This window comes from Orcinus orca, chromosome 18 (genome assembly GCF_937001465.1).
Source record: "Orcinus orca chromosome 18, mOrcOrc1.1, whole genome shotgun sequence".
Classification (NCBI taxonomy): domain Eukaryota; kingdom Metazoa; phylum Chordata; class Mammalia; order Artiodactyla; family Delphinidae; genus Orcinus; species Orcinus orca.
This window is the reverse complement of record NC_064576.1, coordinates 1,276,745-1,286,156: the sequence shown is the minus strand read 5'-3', so window position 1 is coordinate 1,286,156 and position 9,412 is coordinate 1,276,745.

Here is a 9,412-nt window from a genome sequence, read left to right as displayed (position 1 = left end):
GAGACACTGGGCTTTTCCTGGCCCTGAGGGCCGGCTCGGTGGCCACAGAGAGCACAGCACTTCTGCCTTAATGACACTCATTAGGGTCACTTTTGTCAGTAGGTCCTTCCTTTGAAAAGAAAATCCAATTGATTCCGCACATCCCTTCACAAATAACCACGTAGGAAGGAGCAGGTGAGGCTGCCAGGCTGGAGGCAGGGTCACCCCAGGACACGGGCTCAGCCCCAGCGGAGGAAGCCTCTGCCCGCTGCCCGCGAAATGCTGCAAGAATTCCAGATCTCTGCTTGGTTCTAGAAACCTGGTCAGTGTTCACGATGTTGCCAGGGAGCCTGTTCTCGGGGTTCTGCTGAGATGCAGAGCCGCATGGTAGGTGTTTGGACAAACAGAAAACCAAACGGAGCCCCACTGAAGAGGGAAAACAGAGCCTCCCCAGGCCTGTTTCAACCGCACTGGTGGACGTGAGGACGACTAAGACATCTCCGTGGCTGATGAAATCGTGACCTCATCCCCAGGGGTTCACGCCCACCGGCTGGGATGGGGAGATCTGCACTGTCACCGGTACTGTGTGTACATCCTGATTCATCCCTCAGAAGACCACTCTGTGACTGAAGAAACAACCGTTTTCTCCCTTTTCCCTGAATGTCCCAGGAACCGCTTGTTTTCAGGAATAACAATGTTCCCCCCAAAGAAGAAGGACACTGAAGCCTTGGTCTTTGGATCTAAAATGACCACAACTTCACGTCCATTTCTGGGAAACACAGCAAAAGGAAAACAAACCAACTACTACCGCGCCACACAGCGTTCAGTGCGCGTCAGGCTGTTGGACCAGTTTTACAGGCAGGTTGGAATCCACACCGTCTCCAGCCCCAATGTGGTCGAGCAGCCGACCCACAGATGGGTGACCGTGTGTGGGAGGAGAGGGCTGCATTGCAGAGTGAGAAGTTAGGAACTTCCGTAGCAATTTCACAAGTAATGCTATGTCTCTTGAGTCTCATAATTTTAAAAAATCAGAGTGTATCTTGATGGTTATTTTTATTTCACTTTTGTAGTAATGTTATCACACCAAACTTGGGTCCGCAGCAAAGCCAATCTACTAACACCGGGTTGTGGTGAAGGGAAGTGCAGTGTTTGCCGCAGGTTCCCCACATGGGACCAAGCAAGGAGAACGGGCAGCTCATGCTCAAAAGATGCGAGCTCCCAACGGCTTTCAGGGAAGGGATTTTAAAGGCAAATGAAAGGAGAGGGTCCCATGGTGCTTGCTCAGCTCCTGCAGTTCTCTGACTGATGGTGAGGTAATGGGGAAGTTTTGGGCATCTCAGTCATCAACCCCTGGTTCCAACCGGTCTGGGGTCTATGTGCTGGTGGTCAGCATGCAGTTAACTTCTTCCCCTTGGTGGGGGCAGGGGAGTTAGTATCTGCAAAACGGCTCACGGCTATGGCTCAGGGTACTATCTACAGCCCTTGAGGAGGAACGAAAGGTCCTTGACTTTGTTTTATCGCTAAACTATGATTATTTTGTTTTGTTTGACTGTTTTCATTTGGTTCTGAATTTTCTCACTTCTCTAGTTAAATTTGCTCTTTGGAACCTGGAAAAGGCCTAGGAGGCTAAAGCTTTCCTACAAACAAGAGGCAGGTGACGGCGGAGAGAGGTGTCTCCTGGGAAAGCCCCACAGCGTCCTGCTCAGTTACAGTAATCTGTTTTTATTATGTTTTACAAAAGTGTCATTCCATGACAGATTGGAAATTAAAAATAAAATACTGGTCCCTCACTGCGGGCTACGTGATCTCAGTCACACAGGCTGGACGCTTGAGTTCTTCCTTAAGACTGAACAACACCCATGATGAGACAAGACCCACCTTCCTAGTTGGACTAACATCAGGGCTTTTAAAAAAGTTTGGAGGGGAGACCATCTCCAGGCATTAGCTTTTCTGTCCCTTTTTCTTGGTTAACTTTGAGAGTCATGGGAACCAGCTCAGGTCTTACCACGACTGGCCCCCGTGCAGCGTTCACGGACTCTGTCCCGAAGCTCCAGGCTGGGAAACTGTCTTAGAGGTTTTCAGTCAGCTGAGGAAAGGATCCGCCCTTGACCCGGGCCCAAGAGAGAGCTGGCTTGTACCAAGGAGAAGAGCCCTCCCGCTCTGAGCACTCCCAGCGTGGGCGTATACGCAGTGCTCAGCTTCCAAACGGGTTGGACCCCACGTACGAGTCTACATTAGCTGTCAGCACCTTAGAATACTTTTCATGGAAATAATGTTAAACGGTGAAACTAGGGTCCCAGGTAAGCCTATCAAAGCCCATTTAACCCATAACGTGGCTAAAGTTTTACAGAAATATTTTAGGAAAACGATTTCAAATACCTCTTAAGTTTGACGGGACCTCTCCATCACTGCCTCAGCCTGATTGGCTCACTCGGATTATCCTTCATGCTGCAGCCGGAGATGCTGCTTCTTTTTTTATTCAGGGTTGGGAACCATAATTTTCACTTCTTTGAGGCTAAGCCTACATTTCCCCTAAAATAAAAATTTAAAAAGAGAAAAAAAAGAAAAAGAAGAAGAAAAAAATTAAAAAAGAGAGGGCTTTGGAAGTATATGCACCAAGGCAATTGGGATGTGTGGGTTCTTTTTTATTTTTTTTTTTGGTTATGCTCTAAATTTATTTTATTTTATTTATTTTTGTGGCTGTGTTGTGTCTTAGTTGTGGCATGCAGGTCTTCGTTGAGGCATGTGGGATCTTTCACTGTGGCTCGTGGGCTCTTCGTTGCTGCGTGCAGGCTTCTCTCCAGTTGTGGTGCTCGGGCTCCAGGGTGTGAGCTCTGTAGTTGAGCCCCGCAGCATGGGGGATCTTAGTTCCCTGACCAGGGATAGAACCTGTGTCCCCTGCTTTGGAAGGCGAATTCTTTTTTTTTTTTTTTGCGGTACGCGGGCCTCTCCCCGTTGTGGACTCTCCCGTTGCGGAGCACAGGCTCCGGACGCGCAGGCTCAGCGGCCACGGCTCACGGGCCCAGCCGCCTTGTGACATGTGGGATCCTCCCGGACCGGGGCACGAACCTGTGTCCCCTGCATCGGCAGGCAGACTCTCAACCACTGCACCACCAGGGAAGCCCTGGAAGGCGGATTCTTAACCACTGCGCCACCAGGGAAGCCCTGGAAGGCGGATTCTTAACCGCTGCGCCACCAGGGAAAGCCCTGGAAGGCGGATTCTTAACCACTGCACCACCAGGGAAGTCCCTCTAAATTTAATTTAAATTTGATGTTTCTGAGCTAATTCTGCCCAGCCTGCCTGCCTTGCACCTTCCTGCGCTCCCTTGGGCCAAACATCTGCCCAGCTGCTCACCTGCCCTGTGGGTTGGCAAATTCACCGGAGCTGGAGGGAACGTCCCAGGAGGGTGGACTCTCTGCCCTCTGTCCTCCCGCTGGATTATCAGACCCCACTTCCCTTTGTCTGATCACCAGGTCTTGACTTAAGGGAATTTTCCTCAGATAGATTTTCTTGATGCCTGGACGCTCCTCCAGGTAAGATCCTTCTCTACCCTGAACTTCCCTTGTCCTGGAACCCATCCTGTTGCCAGGAACTCTGCTTTTCTCCTCCCTCCTTTCCTTCCCCCCTTCCTCCCTCCTTTCCTTCCTTCCTTCCTTCCTTCCTTCCTTCCCCTTCCCCTTCTTCTCCTTCTCCTTCTCCCCCCTCCCCCATCTCAGTCAGTCCATCACTGTGCATTGTGCCTGGCACACAGCAGAGACTCAGTTGAATGGGATCAAACTGAAAGGCACTGGGACGAGCTGAATCTTTGCAGAGCAGGGCAATGAATGTGGTGAGAACATCAGACCAGATCACATCAAAGACGGGAGCTGCAACTGGGGAGTTTAGCACAAGAAACAGAAAACCTTGAGCATCCTAATAACCGTCTTCAGAGGTTTCGAGTCCCTCAGGTAGGAACAAAGGTGGAACTTTTATAGCTTGGAAGGGCTGAGCTACAATCCCTAGGTAAGAGTTAAGATGCAACTTCACTTGGTTTAGGGTAGAACGTTCTACCCCAACTGTCAGCAGGTCTGTTCTTGGAGGTGCACAGGCAGTGGCCAGAGGCGTCCTTTGGGGATGCCGGAGGGGGGCTGTCTGGGTGGCAGGTTGCCCTCCACGGTGTGGAATTACACCTGAAACCTCCCGTCCCACTGAAATGAGGGAAGCCCCTGGCCCACCTCCTGGGGCAGCTTGTGCCCCGAGGATGGCCCTGGCATCCGTCTGGCAGCAGAGCTGGGGCTTCTTCCTTGGAGAGGGGAGTGGAGGTGTCACAGCCATTGGCCAAGGGGGCCTTCTGCTTAAGGATGGAGATAATCCCGGGACGATCACGAGAGGCAGGCCAGGGCCCGGATTGGCCTCGTGCTTTCGTTTTCCAAAATTTCTTTAGGTTTTCAATTTTGAGCTAAAGGTAAAAGCAAGCTTTTTATTTTATTGTGGCTTCTTCCACTCATTTACATCTTCAAAAAAACATCACTTCTTCCAGTTCAAAGAGCTATGTTATCATTAATTTGCTAAGTAGGGCTTACCATTTAAAGGCTTTAAGTATTCACAACCTTTAGTCGCAGCAGCACAAAGATATTCAGATATGCTCACAAACAGGTATTAAAATAAGAGGGTTTACCACAGACATAGAAAACAAACTGATGGTTACCAAAGGGGAAAGGCGGGGAGGGATAAATTAGGAATTTGGGATTAGCAGATACACATCACTATATATAAAATAGATAAACCACAAGGTTCTACTGTACAGCACAGGGAACTCTGTTCAACATTTTATAATAACCTATAAGGGAAGAGAATCTGAAAAAAAAATATATGTATATATAACTGGATCACTTTGCTGTACACCTGCAACTAACACAACATTGTAAGTCAACTATACTTCAATTTTAAAAAGAGGGTTTATTTGGTTTGTTTATTCAGTCATCTGTATCATTTTCAAAAAGGCCTTGCTCACGTCTTCATAAGTCTAGTAAGAAGAGAAATTTAACTTCCACAATGCAGACAGTCCTGCACATTTTCGGGGCTATCTATCGCCTGTGTATGAGATTATTGGGTTGAATAGGTTAGGTTAGGAGGAAAACACGCTGCTTAAACAAAGACACTTGAGTTTGCTGAATCTTTTTTTTTTTTTTTTTTTTGGAACTAGGAACAAAGTCCCAACAATAACTGCAGAGTTAATTTTGCTTCAAATCCTTTTTTTCTTAATAGAGCTCATTACACAAAGAGAAGTCTCGAGATGCTTTTTGTTTTGTTTTGTCTTTTTTGTTGCAGTAATATTTGCCAAAGATTCAGGCAACCATTGTTTGACGTTGAGCTAAACAGTCAGGAATCGAAGCATCGTGGAGGTCCTGCTTCTAGGGTACCGCTTCCCTGAGATGGAAACGGAGGCCCAGAGGAGTGGAGTCGTTTCCCCGACATCCAGGCCAAAGTCGCGATGGATTCTCCAACTAGGAAAAGCAAGAGCTGCTTCTAAAGGTGGCTGTTCAGGAAGCACAGGTGGATTATCGTTAAGGAACGAAAGTAGAAATAATACGTGAACTCTCCAGAATAATATTCGATCTTGGTTAATAAGCAAGACTGTTTCACGGAAAGATGCTCAATGTCATGACTTCCAAGACCAGCCCCATCTTCTCTCCAAGTCGGAGGCATCTGGGAGGCCTGCGTGTGGGATCCGTGGGCTCAGGGACCACGCGCCCTACACAGACATAAGTGAACATACAGTCCTGTTTGCCAAACTCGTGGTAATTTCTGTAATTATACACAATGTATTTTAACCAAATACACAAAGAAGATTTTCATAATGCCACTTAGGGTCTAGATTTAACTTAAACCACTACTTAGACTATCTCTCTTAATAGGATACTAAAAGGGAATTTTATGACAACATTATCAGTAGCATTTTGCTGATAATTAGAATAACAATAATAATACCGAGATATTTTTTCAGTAATAATGGTGTTATTAATGAGATTTTTATGAAAGACAGACTTCTTTGGTATAATTATGAAAATTGATCTTTTGCATTTTACTTATTCACTGAAATCAGATAAGTGGCTTAACTACATGTATTATTTCTAATAAATATTCAAAAGAATGCATTTAAACAAGGCTGCTCATTCTCTTCCTGCTCATATTCCTTGCATTTAAATAAAAGTGTAATTGCTCTGCTTTTTAAACTGCTAGTTTAGATTAGCTGTCTAACCTGTACAGTGTCGCTGTTTTCTGTTTGCATTTTTAATAGCTTTATTACCATTTGGTGAAGCCTTAATTTCTGACTCCCTTGAAGAGTCCTGCCTTTAAGTCAGCACTACAATTTAACCAGCAATAATCTGTCAAGATAAGATAAAGACCCACACCAGCTGAAACGTGGTATTTCTGTGCGGCTTCCTGTCATTGTTAAAGGCAAGATCCCAGTTTGTCAAATGTAACCTCTGAAAGTTTCCTAAACTTTACAGCATAATTTTCAGTTCACTTCATGTTTTTAATCAGCGGCTCCAGAACGCATTATCTTGCTCAGCAGGGAAAGCAATTAGAACAGCTGTCCTCGAGTACACATCCTCAGGACGTCGGCAGGGACATACAGTTACGCGTGTGTGTGTGGTGTGTGTACACGTGGAAACGCTGCAAGTAGAAAATCTTTAGTTTTTCAGCAATAGTAGTGATTTCATTTTCTAAGAATCTGAGATTGTACACATATGTGTACATGTTTTATTTTTAAAATTACCTCAACATGTAAATGTGGACAGAATAGTATAATGACCCTCATATACCCACAACCCACCTTCAACAATTGGCAGTTCATGAGGGTCTTGCCTATCCCTCCCATCCTCCCACCTCCTGTCCGCAAGCAAACCTCAAATGTCACATATTTTCATGTGTAAAGATTCCAGGTGTGCGTCTTTAACATTTAAGGAATCATTTTTCTTAAAATGACGATTCCATACCGTCACACCTAAAAATGTAACAGTAATTCCTTAATATCATAAAATACCTAGCCATGTTTGACAATTTCTAATTGTCTCATTTAATGTCATATATGTGACTTATGGAGGTCATAAATAAATATATTTTTTCAGTTTAAAAAATAAAATTTGCTCGAGCCAGGATCAGAATAAGGCTCCCCATGTTGTGATTGGTTGAGATGTGTCTTCAGTCTATTTCAATCAGTTTGTCTCACTGCATTTCTTCTTTCTTTTTTTCTTATTATTTGTTTAGGAAACAGTCATTGATCTGCAGGGTTTCCCACTTCGGAGGTTTTCCCAGTTGCATTCCAGTGGTTTAGTCCAACACACTCCTCTGCATTTCCTATAAATTGTAACCAGATCTGGGGCTGCGATCAGATTCCGGTCTACTGGGTGAAGGCAAGACCACTTCCTAGGTTCCTCTTCTACCTGTCAGGTCAGAAGACAGGGAATGTCTGACTGTCCATCTTTGTAATGGTAGTGGCTGCCACTGCTCCGTGTCAAGATACACTAATACACTTAGGGTTGGAACGTGGTCCTATTCTAATTCTATAAAGAGGGAATTTCCTCATATCGTATCTGGCTGCCCAGGGTATACTTTATATTGGAAAGGTGGGATAAATATTTGATATCCTCCCTTTGTTTACGAATTTTCAAAATAATGAATTATTCATTAGCATCCTCCAGTGGTACCATTTAATTCTTTTTAGTTTCATTGAAAGCTCATGGATTTAAACATATGTGTTGTGTTTCGATCCATTGCAGTTATGATATTTGGAGGATCAAATTGTCCCTTCTTTGGTCAGTGGACGCCTCCTTAACTTGGCTCCATCATTAGTGGTGTGATGAAATGTCCTCGGGTCGTCTGGTAAACGTCCAGGTCCAGATCAGCTGTTTCTCTACGGAGCTCCGGTTCTTTTTAGTGAGAAGTAGTATTTCAGGACTACCGTGTTGGCCCTTGGATATATACATAGATACATGTGAGTGTATCCAGTCACCCTGCTATGTCTGGACTTCCTTCAATACGTATCATGTCAATCTTTAATGAAAGAAAGTCATAAAGAAGTATCAAAAATCATCACTAAATCTATCACATTAAGGTTTATCTCAGCTTTGGAATAGTTAATTTCTTCACAGTCCATGAAACACATGGTATGATCAATGGCATTAGATTAGTAAGCCATGAAAATACTCGAACCTGGTGTCTCACAGGCACGTCTGTTCTCAAGATATGGTCACAGGGTCAAAATAATCAAAGTGCCAAGTACAAGAACTGAGTCGGGGTTTCCAGTCTCCCAAAGCCCTTTCAAAGGTTAATTTCACAGGACCACATGAACCCCGCTTTCCCTTCTTTGCTAAGTGCCTGCGATCCTGTCGCACCTCAACCCCATTTGATCAGGGGAGTGGAGGTTTTCCTCCGAGGTGAAGTACGCACAGCAGGTGAGCGAGGGCCCTGCAGGAAGGGCGGCCCTTGTGACTCCTGAGCGGGGGGCAGATGCTGCGTCCCCCACGGACAGCAGCCAACGTGAGTCCAGGTGGATGGAGAGGCAGGAGAGTGAGTAGCAGAGGTGGGGGCTCTGGTCCTTCCTCCTGAGGCTGCTCGGGTCCTGTGACCACAGCAGGATGCCCTACTCCACCCCCATGCTGCCTGCAGCCCCTCCTCGCCCTCCCAGCAACCTAACCAGCGCCTTCCATCTGCTCCCTTGGGGCTCTTGGTCTGCTCTGCCCTCCATGCAGCAGGGCCACCTGCCACCTTGGGCTCTGCCCACACTGCCCCCTCCACCCAGAATGCTCTTTCCACGTCTTCACCTGCCCGGCCGTCTCTCACGGTCTTTCTCAAACGATGCCATCTCCAGGAACCCAGAAGTTGTCGCTCCCCTCCCAGTCCCCATGGCCCACTTCTTGTACCACGTTCTGCTTTTAGAATGGTCACACCTTGTTTTGTGTTTTTTTCTTTTTTTAAGAAATTTTTACTGAAATATAGTTGATTTACAATTTTTTAAACATCTTTATTGGAGTATAATTGCTTTACAATGGTGAGTTAGTTCCTGCTGTATAACAAAGTGAATCAGCTATACGTATACATTTTTCCCCATATCCCCTCCCTCTTGCATCTCCCTCCCACCCTCCCTATCCCACCCCTCTAGGTGGTCACAAAGCACTGAGCTGATCTCCCTGTGCTATGCGGCTGCTTCCCACTAGCTATCTATTTCACATTTCGTAGTGTATATATGTCCATACCACTCTCTTACTTTGTCTCAGTTTACCATTCCCCCACTCCGTGTCCTCAAGTCCATTCTCTACGTCTGCGTCTTTATTCCCGTCCTGTCCCTAGGTTCTTCAGAACCTTCTTTTTTTTTAAGATTCCATATATATGTGTTAGCATATAGTATTTGTTTTTCTCTTTCTGACTTACTTCACTCTGTATGAC